The sequence below is a fragment of the Oncorhynchus gorbuscha genome, unplaced genomic scaffold (genome assembly GCF_021184085.1).
Source record: "Oncorhynchus gorbuscha isolate QuinsamMale2020 ecotype Even-year unplaced genomic scaffold, OgorEven_v1.0 Un_scaffold_3514, whole genome shotgun sequence".
Taxonomy (NCBI): domain Eukaryota; kingdom Metazoa; phylum Chordata; class Actinopteri; order Salmoniformes; family Salmonidae; genus Oncorhynchus; species Oncorhynchus gorbuscha.
The window spans coordinates 35,001-47,714 of record NW_025747731.1 but is presented as its reverse complement, the minus strand read 5'-3'; the positions used below and the strand labels follow the sequence as shown (position 1 = coordinate 47,714).

At 44.9% G+C, this 12,714-nt stretch overlaps 12 non-coding genes and 9 pseudogenes across 12 annotated transcripts; all 21 read left to right on the top strand.

Annotated features, from left to right (window-relative positions):
- The first annotated feature begins 5,305 nt into the window (after window positions 1-5,305).
- LOC124027812 lies at window positions 5,306-5,424 on the top strand. Its single transcript, XR_006837494.1, has one exon. It is a non-coding gene; the product is annotated as a 5S ribosomal RNA (ribosomal RNA).
- A 260-nt stretch (window positions 5,425-5,684) lies between these two features.
- LOC124027744 lies at window positions 5,685-5,803 on the top strand. Its single transcript, XR_006837468.1, has one exon. It is a non-coding gene; the product is annotated as a 5S ribosomal RNA (ribosomal RNA).
- A 242-nt stretch (window positions 5,804-6,045) lies between these two features.
- Window positions 6,046-6,164, top strand: LOC124027791. The gene has a single exon (XR_006837474.1). It is a non-coding gene; the product is annotated as a 5S ribosomal RNA (ribosomal RNA).
- A 233-nt stretch (window positions 6,165-6,397) lies between these two features.
- Window positions 6,398-6,516, top strand: LOC124027811. The gene has a single exon (XR_006837493.1). It is a non-coding gene; the product is annotated as a 5S ribosomal RNA (ribosomal RNA).
- Window positions 6,517-6,774: 258 nt separating this feature from the next.
- Window positions 6,775-6,893, top strand: LOC124027751 (annotated as a pseudogene).
- Window positions 6,894-7,127: 234 nt separating this feature from the next.
- On the top strand, window positions 7,128-7,246 carry LOC124027813. The gene has a single exon (XR_006837495.1). It is a non-coding gene; the product is annotated as a 5S ribosomal RNA (ribosomal RNA).
- A 242-nt stretch (window positions 7,247-7,488) lies between these two features.
- Window positions 7,489-7,607, top strand: LOC124027790. Its single transcript, XR_006837473.1, has one exon. It is a non-coding gene; the product is annotated as a 5S ribosomal RNA (ribosomal RNA).
- Window positions 7,608-7,841: 234 nt separating this feature from the next.
- LOC124027810 lies at window positions 7,842-7,960 on the top strand. Its single transcript, XR_006837492.1, has one exon. It is a non-coding gene; the product is annotated as a 5S ribosomal RNA (ribosomal RNA).
- A 260-nt stretch (window positions 7,961-8,220) lies between these two features.
- LOC124027784 lies at window positions 8,221-8,339 on the top strand (annotated as a pseudogene).
- Window positions 8,340-8,572: 233 nt separating this feature from the next.
- LOC124027823 lies at window positions 8,573-8,691 on the top strand. Its single transcript, XR_006837504.1, has one exon. It is a non-coding gene; the product is annotated as a 5S ribosomal RNA (ribosomal RNA).
- A 242-nt stretch (window positions 8,692-8,933) lies between these two features.
- On the top strand, window positions 8,934-9,052 carry LOC124027735 (annotated as a pseudogene).
- Window positions 9,053-9,312: 260 nt separating this feature from the next.
- Window positions 9,313-9,431, top strand: LOC124027783 (annotated as a pseudogene).
- A 234-nt stretch (window positions 9,432-9,665) lies between these two features.
- On the top strand, window positions 9,666-9,784 carry LOC124027738 (annotated as a pseudogene).
- A 242-nt stretch (window positions 9,785-10,026) lies between these two features.
- LOC124027765 lies at window positions 10,027-10,145 on the top strand (annotated as a pseudogene).
- A 242-nt stretch (window positions 10,146-10,387) lies between these two features.
- On the top strand, window positions 10,388-10,506 carry LOC124027757. The gene has a single exon (XR_006837469.1). It is a non-coding gene; the product is annotated as a 5S ribosomal RNA (ribosomal RNA).
- A 234-nt stretch (window positions 10,507-10,740) lies between these two features.
- On the top strand, window positions 10,741-10,859 carry LOC124027716. Its single transcript, XR_006837455.1, has one exon. It is a non-coding gene; the product is annotated as a 5S ribosomal RNA (ribosomal RNA).
- Window positions 10,860-11,101: 242 nt separating this feature from the next.
- Window positions 11,102-11,220, top strand: LOC124027737 (annotated as a pseudogene).
- A 242-nt stretch (window positions 11,221-11,462) lies between these two features.
- LOC124027773 lies at window positions 11,463-11,581 on the top strand (annotated as a pseudogene).
- A 234-nt stretch (window positions 11,582-11,815) lies between these two features.
- LOC124027728 lies at window positions 11,816-11,934 on the top strand. The gene has a single exon (XR_006837466.1). It is a non-coding gene; the product is annotated as a 5S ribosomal RNA (ribosomal RNA).
- Window positions 11,935-12,175: 241 nt separating this feature from the next.
- On the top strand, window positions 12,176-12,294 carry LOC124027731 (annotated as a pseudogene).
- Window positions 12,295-12,528: 234 nt separating this feature from the next.
- Window positions 12,529-12,647, top strand: LOC124027804. Its single transcript, XR_006837486.1, has one exon. It is a non-coding gene; the product is annotated as a 5S ribosomal RNA (ribosomal RNA).
- Window positions 12,648-12,714: the final 67 nt, after the last annotated feature.

The following is a 12,714-nucleotide window of genomic DNA, read 5'->3' as shown; positions in this document are numbered from 1 at the left end:
TTTCTGGAGGGACTCACGCAGTGGTTAAGGATGAGATTCTCTCCCGGGAGGTTCCTTCCAGTGTGACTCTTTGATTGCACTCGCCATCCGCATAGAACGACGGGTAGATCTTCGCTACCAAGCTCGTGGAAGAGAGCTCGCGTAACGGTGTTTCCCTGCTCCGCATCGCAAACATCTCCCTCCTGGCTCAGAGACTGAGGCCCATGCAGCTGGGAGGTATTCGCATCTCGACTAAGGAGAGGGAACGGAGGATCACCAACCGCCTTTGCTCTATTGCGGTTCTGCTGGACATTTGTCAATTCATGTCCAGTAAGCCAGAGCTCATCAGTAAGCGGAGGGCTACTGGTGAGCGCTACTACTCAGGTCTCTCCATCAAGATCCTGTACTACCATGTCGGTCCATCTACGCTGGACCGGTTCGGCTGCTTCATGCAGTGCCTTGATAGACTCTGGGGCTGAGGGTTGTTTTATGCACGAAGCATGGGCTCGGAAACATGACATTCCTCTCAGACAGTTAGGGAAGCCCACGCCCATGTTCGCCTTAGATGGTAGTCTTCTCCCCAGTATCAGATATGAGACACTACCTTTAACCCTCACAGTATCTGGTAACCACAGTGAGACCATTTCCTTTTTGATTTTTCGTTCACCTTTTACACCTGTTGTTTTGGGTCATCCCTGGCTAGTATGTTAGGGGGAGTGATGAGCTCTACAGCAGAGTCTCACAACTCAATCGCTGGTTGAAAACTGTTTTCTGCCCCTCCCAAAAGATAGAATTTGTAGATAATTGGCCCTCTTTCTGGGACTCGCCCACAAACAGGACCAAGCCTGACCTGCTGAGGAGTGACGGACTCCATCCTAGCTGGAGGGGTGCTCTCATCTTATCTGCCAACATAGACAGGGCTCTAACTCCTCTAGCTCCACAATGAAATAGGGTGCAGGCCAGGCAGCAGGCTATTAGCCAGCCTGCCAGCATAGTGGAGTCTGCCACTAGCATAGTTAGTGTAGTCAGCTTAGCTATCACCATTGAGACCGTGTCTGTGCCTCGACCTGGGTTGGGCAAAACTAAACATGGCGGTGTTCGCCTTAGCAATCTCACTAGGATAAAGACCACCTCCATTCCTGTCATTACTGAAAGAGATCATGATACCTCACATCTCAAAATAGGGCTACTTAATGTTAGATCCCTTACTTCAAAGGCAATTATAGTCAATGAACTAATCACTGATCATAATCTTGATGTGATTGGCCTGACTGAAACATGGCTTAAGCCTGATGAATTTACTGTGTTAAATGAGGCCTCACCATCCTGGCTACACTAGTGACCATATCCCCCGTGCATCCCGCAAAGGCGGAGGTGTTGCTAACATTTACGATAGCAAATTTCAATTTACAAAAAAGAAAATGACGTTTTCGTCTTTTGAGCTTCTAGTCATGAAATCTATGCAGCCTACTCAATCACTTTTTATAGCTACTGTTTACAGGCCTCCTGGGCCATATACAGCGTTTCTCACTGAGTTCCCTGAGATTCCTATCAGACCTTGTAGTCATTGCAGATAATATTCTAATCTTTGGTGACTTTAATATTCACATGGAAAGTCCACAGACCCACTCCAAAAGGCTTTTGGAGCCATCATCGACTCAGTGGGTTTTGTCCAACATGTCTCTGGACCCACCACTCTCACAGTCATACGCTGGACCTAGTTTTGTCCCATGGAATAAATGTTGTGGATCTTAATGTTTTTCTCATAATCCTGGACTATCGGACCACCATTTTATTACGTTTGCAATTGCAACAAATAATCTGCTCAGACCCCAACCAAGGAACATCAAAAGTCGTGCTATAAATTCACAGACAACACAAAGATTCCTTGATGCCCTTCAAGACTCCCTCTGCCACCCAAGGACGCCAGAGAGGACAAAATCCGTTAACCACTAACTGAGGATCTCAATTTAACCTTGCGCAATACCTAGATGCAGTTGCACCCCTAAAAACTAAAAAAATGTCTCATAAGAAACTAGCTCCCTAGGGTACACAGAAAATACCGAGCTCTGAAGCAAGCTTCCAGAAAATTGGAACGGAAATGGCGCCACACCAAACTGGAAGTCTTCCGACTAGCTTGGAAGGGATGGTACCGTGCAGTACCGAAAGAGCCCTTACTGCTGCTCGATCGTCCTATTTTTCTAACTTAATTGGGGAAAATAAGAACAATCCGAAATTCTTTTTTTGATACTGTGGCAAAGCTGACTAAAAAGCAGCATTCCCCAAGAGGGATGACTTGCACTTTAGCAGTGATAAATTCATGAACTTCTTTGAGGAAAAGATTATGATTATTAGAAAGCAAATTACCGGACTCCTCTTTAAACCTGCGTATTCCTCCAAACCTCAGTTGTCCTTCAAGCTGTATACTGGACCCTATTCCAACTAAACTACTGAAAGAGCTGCTTCCTGTGCTTGGCCCTCCTATGTTGAACATAATAAACGGCTCTCTATCCACTGGATGTGTACCAAACTCACTAAAAGTGGCAGTAATAAAGCCTCTCTTGAAAAAGCCAAACCTTGACCCAGAAAATATAAAAAACTATCGGCCTATATCAAATCTTCCATTCCTCTCAAAGATTTTAGAGAAGGCTGTTGCGCAGCAACTCACTGCCTTCCTGAAGACAAACAATGTATACGAAATGCTTCAGTCTGGTTTTAGACCCCATCATAGCACTGAGACGGCACTTGTGAAGGTGGTAAATGACATTTTGATGGCATCGGACCGAGGCTCTGCATCTGTCCTCGTGCTCCTAGACCTTAGTGCTGCTTTTGATACCATCGATCACCACATTCTTTTGGAGAGATTGGAAACCCAAATTGGTCTACACGGACATGTTCTGGCCTGGTTTAGGTCTTATCTGTCGGAAAGATATCAGTTTGTCTCTGTGAATGGTTTGTCCTCTGACAAATCAACTGTACATTTCGGTGTTCCTCAAGGTTCTGTTTTAGGACCACTATTGTTTTCACTATATATTTTACCTCTTGGGGATGTTATTCGAAAACATAATGTAAACTTTCACTGCTATGCGGATGACACACAGCTGTACATTTCAATGAAACACGGTGAAGCACCAAAATTGCCCTCGCTAGAAGCATGTGTTTCAGACATAAGGAAGTGGATGGCTGCAAACTTTCTACTATTAAACTCGGACAAAACAGAGATGCTTGTTCTAGGTCCCAAGAAACAAAGAGATCTTCTGTTGAATCTGACAATTAATCTTAATGGTTGTACAGTCGTCTCAAATAAAACTGTGAAGGACCTCGGCGTTACTCTGGACCCTGATCTCTCTTTTGAAGAACATATCAAGACCATTTCGAGGACAGCTTTTTCCATCTACGTAACATTGCAAAAATCAGAAACTTTCTGTCCAAAAATGATGCAGAAAAATTAATCCATGCTTTTGTCACTTCTAGGTTAGACTACTGCAATGCTCTACTTTCCGGCTACCCGGATAAAGCACTAAATAAACTTCAGTTAGTGCTAAATACGGCTGCTAGAATCCTGACTAGAACCAAAAAATTTGATCATATTACTCCAGTGCTAGCCTCTCTACACTGGCTTCCTGTCAAAGCAAGGGCTGATTTCAAGGTTTTACTGCTAACCTACAAAGCATTACATGGGCTTGCTCCTACCTACCTCTCTGATTTGGTCCTGCCGTACATACCTATACGTACGCTACGGTCACAAGACGCAGGCCTCCTAATTGTCCCTAGAATTTCTAAGCAAACAGCTGGAGGCAGGGCTTTCTCCTATAGAGCTCCATTTTTATGGAACGGTCTGCCTACCCATGTCAGAGACGCAAACTCGGTCTCAACCTTTAAGTCTTTACTGAAGACTCATCTCTTCAGTGGGTCATATGATTGAGTGTAGTCTGGCCCAGGAGTGGGAAGGTGAACGGAAAGGCTCTGGAGCAACGAACCGCCCTTGCTGTCTCTGCCTGGCCGGTTCCCCTTTTCCACTGGGATTCTCTGCCTCTAACCCTGTTACGGGGCTGAGTCACTGGCTTGCTGGGGCTCTCTCGTGCCGTCCCTGGGGGGGTGCGTCACCTGGGTGGGTTGATTCACTGTTGTGGTCGGCCTGTCTGGGTTTCCCCCCCTTTGGGTTGTACCGTGTCGGAGATCTTTGTGGGCTATACTCGGCCTTGTCTCAGGATGGTAAGTTGGTGGTTGTAGATTTCCCTCTAGTGGTGTGGGGGCTGTGCTTTGGCAAAGTGGGTGGGGTTATATCCTTCCTGTTTGGCCCTGTCCGGGGTGTCCTCGGATGGGGTCACAGTGTCTCCTGACCCTCCTGTCTCAGCCTCCAGTATTTATGCTGCAGTAGTTTATGTGTCGGGGGGCTAGGGTCAGTTTGTTTATCTGGAGTACTTCTCCTGTCCTATTCGGTGTCCTGTGTAAATCTAAGTGTGCGTTCTCTAATTCTCTCCTTCTCTCCTTCTTTCTCTCTCTCGGAGGACCTGAGCCCTAGAACCATGCCCCAGGACTACCTGACATGATGACTCCTTGCTGTCCCCAGTCCACCTGGCCATGCTGCTGCTCCAGTTTCAACTGGCCTGGGCCCTAGGACCATGTCCCAGGACTACCTGACATGAGGACTCCTTGCTGTCCCCAGTCCACCTGGCCATGCTCCTGCTCCAGTTTCAACTGTTCTGCCTTACTATTATTCAACCATGCTGGTCATTTATGAACATTTGAACATCTTGGCCACGTTCTGTTATAATCTCCACCCGGCACAGCCAGAAGAGGACTGGCCACCCCACATATGCTCTCTCTAATTCTCTCTTTCTTTCTCTCTCTCGGAGGACCTGAGCCCTAGGACCGTGCCCCAGGACTACCTGACATGATGGCTCCTTGCTGTCCCCAGTCCACCTGACTGTGCTGCTGCTCCAGTTTCAACTGTTCTGCCTTATTATTATTTGACCATGCTGGTCATTTATGAACATTTGAACATCTTGGTCATTTTCTGTTATAATCTCTACCCGGCACAGCCAGAAGAGGACTGGCCACCCCACATAGCCCGGTTCCTCTCTAGGTTTCTTCCTAGGTTTTGGCCTTTCTAGGGAGTTTTTCCTAGCCACCGTGCTTTTACACCTGCATTGTTTGCTGTTTGGGGTTTTAGGCTGGGTTTCTGTACAGCACTTTGAGATATCAGCTGATGTACGAAGGGCTATATAAATAAATTTGATTTGATTTGATTTGATTTGAAAATGCAACAGCTGTTAATCACACTCACTTGGAATTTATATAGTGCACCAAGAGATAGCTTCTCGCTTACGACCACACCGGCCTGAGTACGCCTGATCTCGTCTGATCTCGGAAGCTAAGCAGGTTCGGGCCTGGTTAGTACTTGGATGGTAGACCGCCTGGGAATACCAGGTGCTGTAAGCTTTTTGCCACTGTCTATTGGAATTTCAACTCTTTGTCCGTTTCTTCCCACAAGGCTGAAATATGTGCCGTCGCTTTGAAATAAGTAAGCAAGGTTTGTTTGTATTTCATCCAACAATCTGTGCTACAAATTATGGCTACATTATATGCAAGTTCTTGCACTTTTTGAGTGACACAAAGATGCTTATCGACATGGTGAAAATGCAACAGCTGTTAATCACACTCACTTGGAATTTATATAGTGCACCAAGAGATAGCTTCTTGCTTACGACCACACCGGCCTGAGTACGCCTGATCTCGTCTGATCTCGGAAGCTAAGCAGGTTCGGGCCTGGTTAGTACTTGGATGGGAGACCGCCTGGGAATACCAGGTGCTGTAAGCTTTTTGTCAACCCTTTGTCCGTTTCTTCCCACAAGGCTGAAATATGTGCCGTCGCTTTGAAATAAGTAAGCAAGGTTTGTTTGTATTTCATCCAACAATCTGTGCTACAAATAATGGCTACATTATATGCAAGTTCCTCAACTTTTTGAGTGACACAAAGATGCTTATCGACATGGTGAAAATGCAACAGCTGTTAATCACACCCACTTTAACTTTATATAGTGCACCAAGCGATAGTTTCTCGCTTACGACCACACCGGCCTGAGTACGCCTGATCTCGTCTGATCTCGGAAGCTAAGCAGGTTCGGGCCTGATTAGTACTTGGATGGGAGACCGCCTGGGAATACCAGGTGCTGTAAGCTTTTTGTCAACCCTTTGTCCGTTTCTTCCCACAAGGCTGAAATATGTGCCGTCGCTTTGAAATAAGGTTAGTTTGTATTTCATCCAACAATCTGTGCTACAAATTATGGCTACATTATATGCAAGTTCTTGCACTTTTGAGTGACACAAAGATGCTTATCGACATGGTGAAAATGCAACAGCTGTTAATCACACTCACTTGGAATTTATATAGTGCACCAAGAGATAGCTTCTCGCTTACGACCACACCGGCCTGAGTACGCCTGATCTCGTCTGATCTCGGAAGCTAAGCAGGTTCGGGCCTGGTTAGTACTTGGATGGTAGACCGCCTGGGAATACCAGGTGCTGTAAGCTTTTGCCACTGTCTATTGGAATTTCAACTCTTTGTCCGTTTCTTCCCACAAGGCTGAAATATGTGCCGTCGCTTTGAAATAAGTAAGCAAGGTTTGTTTGTATTTCATCCAACAATCTGTGCTACAAATTATGGCTACATTATATGCAAGTTCTTCCACTTTTGAGTGACACAAAGATGCTTATCGACATGGTGAAAATGCAACAGCTGTTAATCACACCCACTTTGACTTTATATAGTGCACCAAGAGAAAGTTTCTCGCTTACAACCACACCGGCCTGATTACGCCTGATCTCGTCTGATCTCGGAAACTAAGCAGTGTCGGGCCTGGTTAGTACTTGGATGGGAGACCGCCTGGGAATACCAGGTGCTGTAAGCTTTTTGTCAACCCTTTGTCCGTTTCTTCCCACAAGGCTGAAATATGTGCCGTCGCTTTGAAATAAGGTTAGTTTGTATTTCATCCAACAATCTGTGCTACAAATTATGGCTACATTATATGCAAGTTCTTGCACTTTTTGAGTGACACAAAGATGCTTATCGACATGGTGAAAATGCAACAGCTGTTAATCACACTCACTTGGAATTTATATAGTGCACCAAGAGATAGCTTCTCGCTTACTACCACACCGGCCTGAGTACGCCTGATCTCGTCTGATCTCGGAAGCTAAGCAGGTTCGGGCCTGGTTAGTACTTGGATGGGAGACCGCCTGGGAATACCAGGTGCTGTAAGCTTTTTGTCAACCCTTTGTCCGTTTCTTCCCACAAGGCTGAAATATGTGCCGTCGCTTTGAAATAAGTAAGCAAGGTTTGTTTGTATTTCATCCAACAATCTGTGCTACAAATAATGGCTACATTATATGCAAGTTCCTCAACTTTTTGAGTGACACAAAGATGCTTATCGACATGGTGAAAATGCAACAGCTGTTAATCACACCCACTTTAACTTTATATAGTGCACCAAGCGATAGTTTCTCGCTTACGACCACACCGGCCTGAGTACGCCTGATCTCGTCTGATCTCGGAAGCTAAGCAGGTTCGGGCCTGATTAGTACTTGGATGGGAGACCGCCTGGGAATACCAGGTGCTGTAAGCTTTTTGTCAACCCTTTGTCCGTTTCTTCCCACAAGGCTGAAATATGTGCCGTCGCTTTGAAATAAGGTTAGTTTGTATTTCATCCAACAATCTGTGCTACAAATTATGGCTACATTATATGCAAGTTCTTGCACTTTTTGAGTGACACAAAGATGCTTATCGACATGGTGAAAATGCAACAGCTGTTAATCACACTCACTTGGAATTTATATAGTGCACCAAGAGATAGCTTCTCGCTTACGACCACACCGGCCTGAGTACGCCTGATCTCGTCTGATCTCGGAAGCTAAGCAGGTTCGGGCCTGGTTAGTACTTGGATGGTAGACCGCCTGGGAATACCAGGTGCTGTAAGCTTTTTGCCACTGTCTATTGGAATTTCAACTCTTTGTCCGTTTCTTCCCACAAGGCTGAAATATGTGCCGTCGCTTTGAAATAAGTAAGCAAGGTTTGTTTGTATTTCATCCAACAATCTGTGCTACAAATTATGGCTACATTATATGCAAGTTCTTCCACTTTTTGAGTGACACAAAGATGCTTATCGACATGGTGAAAATGCAACAGCTGTTAATCACACCCACTTTGACTTTATATAGTGCACCAAGAGAAAGTTTCTCGCTTACAACCACACCGGCCTGATTACGCCTGATCTCGTCTGATCTCGGAAACTAAGCAGTGTCGGGCCTGGTTAGTACTTGGATGGGAGACCGCCTGGGAATACCAAGTGCCGTAAGATTTTGTCAACCCTTTGTCCGTTGCTTCCCACAAGGCTGAAATATGTGCCGTCGCTTTGAAATAAGGTTAGTTTGTATTTCACCCAACAATCTGTGCTACAAATTATGGCTACATTATATGCAAGTTCTTGCACTTTTTGAGTGACACAAAGATGCTTATCGAGATGGTGAAAATGCAACAACTGTTAATCACACTCACTTGGAATTTATATAGTGCACCAAGAGATAGCTTATCGCTTACGACCACACCGGCCTGAGTACGCCTGATCTCGTCTGATCTCGGAAGCTAAGCAGGTTCGGGCCTGGTTAGTACTTGGATGGGAGACCGCCTGGGAATACCAGGTGCTGCAAGCTTTTTGTCAACCCTTTGTCCGTTTCTTCCCACAAGGCTGAAATATGTACCGTCGCTTTGAAATAAGTAAGCAAGGTTAGTTTGTATTTCATCCAACAATCTGTGCTACAAATAATGGCTACATTATATGCAAGTTCTTCAACTTTTTGAGTGACACAAAGATGCTTATCGACATGGTGAAAATGCAACAGCTGTTAATCACACTCACTTGGAATTTATATAGTGCACCAAGCGCTAGTTTCTCGCTTAAGACCACACCGGCCTGAGTACGCCTGATCTCGTCTGATCTCGGAAGCTAAGCAGGTTCGGGCCTGGTTAGTACTTGGATGGTAGACCGCCTGGGAATACCAGGTGCTGTAAGCTTTTTGCCACTGTCTATTGGAATTTCAACTCTTTGTCCGTTTCTTCCCACAAGGCTGAAATATGTGCCGTCGCTTTGAAATAAGTAAGCAAGGTTTGTTTGTATTTCATCCAACAATCTGTGCTACAAATTATGGCTACATTATATGCAAGTTCTTCCACTTTTTGAGTGACACAAAGATGCTTATCGACATGGTGAAAATGCAACAGCTGTTAATCACACCCACTTTGACTTTATATAGTGCACCAAGAGAAAGTTTCTCGCTTACAACCACACCGGCCTGATTACGCCTGATCTCGTCTGATCTTGGAAACTAAGCAGTGTCGGGCCTGGTTAGTACTTGGATGGGAGACCGCCTGGGAATACCAAGTGCCGTAAGCTTTTTGTCAACCCTTTGTCCGTTTCTTCCCACAAGGCTGAAATATGTGCCGTCGCTTTGAAATAAGGTTAGTTTGTATTTCACCCAACAATCTGTGCTACAAATTATGGCTACATTATATGCAAGTTCTTGCACTTTTTGAGTGACACAAAGATGCTTATCGACATGGTGAAAATGCAACAGCTGTTAATCACACTCACTTTGACTTTATATAGTGCACCAAGCGATAGTTTCTCACTTACGACCACACCGGCCTGAGTACGCCTGATCTCGTCTGATCTCGGAAGCTAAGCAGGTTTGGGCCTGGTTAGTACTTGGATGGGAGACCGCCTTGGAATACCAGGTTCTGTAAGCTTTTTGTCAACTCTTTGTCCGTTTCTTCCCACAAGGCTGAAATATGTGCCCTCGCTTTGAAATAAGTAAGCAAGATTAGTTTGTATTTCATCCAACAATCTGTGCTACGAATTATGGCTACAGTATATGCAAGTTCTTCCACTTTTTGAGTGACACAAAGATGCTTATCGACATGGTGAAAATGCAACAGCTGTTAATCACACTCACTTTGACTTTATATAGTGCACCAAGCGATAGTTTCTCGCTTACGACCACACAGGCCTGAGTACGCCTGATCTCGTCTGATCTCGGAAGCTAATCAGGTTCGGGCATGGTTAGTACTTGGATGGGAGACCGCCTGGGAATACCAGGTGCTGTAAGCTTCTTGTCAACTCTTTGTCCGTTTCTTCCCACAAGGCTGAAATATGTGCCGTCGCTTTGAAATAAGTAAGCAAGGTTTGTTTGTATTTCATCCAACAATCTGTGCTACAAATTATGGCTACATTATATGCAATTTCTTCCACTTTTTGAGTGACACAAAGATGCTTATCGAAATGGTGAAAATGCAACAGCTGTTAATCACACTCACTTGGAATTTATATAGTGCACCAAGAGATAGCTTCTCGCTTACGACCACACCGGTCTGAGTACGCCTGATCTCGTCTGATCTCGGAAGCTAAGCAGGTTTGGGCCTGGTTAGTACTTGGATGGGAGACCTCCTGGGAATACCAGGTGCTGTAAGCTTTTTGTCAACCCTTTGTCCGTTTCTTCCCACAAGGCTGAAATATGTGCCGTCGCTTTGAAATAAGGTTAGTTTGTATTTCATCCAACAATCTGTGCTACGAATTATGGCTACATTATATGCAAGTTCTTCCACTTTTTGAGTGACACAAAGATGCTTATCGACATGTTGAAAATGCAACAGCTGTTAATCACACTCACTTTGACTTTATATAGTGCACCAAGCGCTAGTTTCTCGCTTACGACCACACCGGCCTGAGTACGCCTGATCTCGTCTGATCTCGGAAGCTAAGCAGGGTCGGGCCTGGTTAGTACTTGGATGGGAAACCGCCTGGGAATACCAGGTGCTGTAAGCTTTTTGTCAACTCTTTGTCCGTTTCTTCCCACAAGGCTGAAATATGTGCCGTCGCTTTGAAATAAGTAAGCAAGATTAGTTTGTATTTCATCCAACAATCTGTGCTACGAATTATGGCTACAGTATATGCAAGTTCTTCCACTTTTTGAGTGACACAAAGATGCTTATCGACATGGTGAAAATGCAACAGCTGTTAATCACACTCACTTTGACTTTATATAGTGCACCAAGCGATAGTTTCTCACTTACGACCACACCGGCCTGAGTACGCCTGATCTCGTCTGATCTCGGAAGCTAAGCAGGTTTGGGCCTGGTTAGTACTTGGATGGGAGACCGCCTTGGAATACCAGGTTCTGTAAGCTTTTTGTCAACTCTTTGTCCGTTTCTTCCCACAAGGCTGAAATATGTGCCGTCGCTTTGAAATAAGTAAGCAAGGTTTGTTTGTATTTCATCCAACAATCTGTGCTACAAATTATGGCTACATTATATGCAATTTCTTCCACTTTTTGAGTGACACAAAGATGCTTATCGACATGGTGAAAATGCAACAGCTGTTAATCACACCCACTTTGACTTTATATAGTGCACCAAGAGAAAGTTTATCGCTTACGACCACACCGGCCTGAGTACGCCTGATCTCGTCTGATCTTGGAAGCTAAGCAGGGTCGTTCCTGGTTAGTACTTGGATGGGAGACCGCCTGGGAATACCAGGTGCTGTAAGCTTTTTGTCAACCCTTTGTCCGTTTCTTCCCACAAGGCTGAAATATGTGCCGTCGCTTTGAAATAAGGTTAGTTTGTATTTCATCCAACAATCTGTGCTACGAATTATGGCTACATTATATGCAAGTTCTTCCACTTTTTGAGTGACACAAAGATGCTTATCGACATGTTGAAAATGCAACAGCTGTTAATCACACTCACTTTGACTTTATATAGAGCACCAAGCGCTAGTTTCTTGCTTATGACCACACCGGCCTGAGTACGCCTGATCTCGTCTGATCTCGGAAGCTAAGCAGGGTCGGGCCTGGTTAGTACTTGGATGGGAAACCGCCTGGGAATACCAGGTGCTGTAAGCTTTTGTCAACTCTTTGTCCGTTTCTTCCCACAAGGCTGAAATATGTGCCGTCGCTTTGAAATAAGTAAGCAAGATTAGTTTGTATTTCATCCAACAATCTGTGCTACGAATTATGGCTACAGTATATGCAAGTTCTTCCACTTTTTGAGTGACACAAAGATGCTTATCGACATGGTGAAAATGCAACAGCTGTTAATCACACTCACTTTGACTTTATATAGTGCACCAAGCGATAGTTTCTCACTTACGACCACACCGGCCTGAGTACGCCTGATCTCGTCTGATCTCGGAAGCTAAGCAGGTTCGGGCCTGGTTAGTACTTGGATGGGAGACCGCCTGGGAATACCAGGTTCTGTAAGCTTTTTGTCAACTCTTTGTCCGTTTCTTCCCACAAGGCTGAAATATGTGCCGTCGCTTTGAAATAAGGTTAGTTTGTATTTCATCCAACAATCTGTGCTACGAATTATGGCTACAGTATATGCAAGTTCTTCCACTTTTTGAGTGACACAAAGATGCTTATCGACATGGTGAAAATGCAACAGCTGTTAATCACACTCACTTTGACTTTATATAGTGCACCAAGCGATAGTTTCTCACTTACGACCACACCGGCCTGAGTACGCCTGATCTCGTCTGATCTCGGAAGCTAAGCAGGTTCGGGCCTGGTTAGTACTTGGATGGGAGACCGCCTGGGAATACCAGGTGCTGTAAGCTTTTTGTCAACCCTTTGTCCGTTTCTTCCCACAAGGCTGAAATATGTGCCTTCGCTTTGAAATAAGTA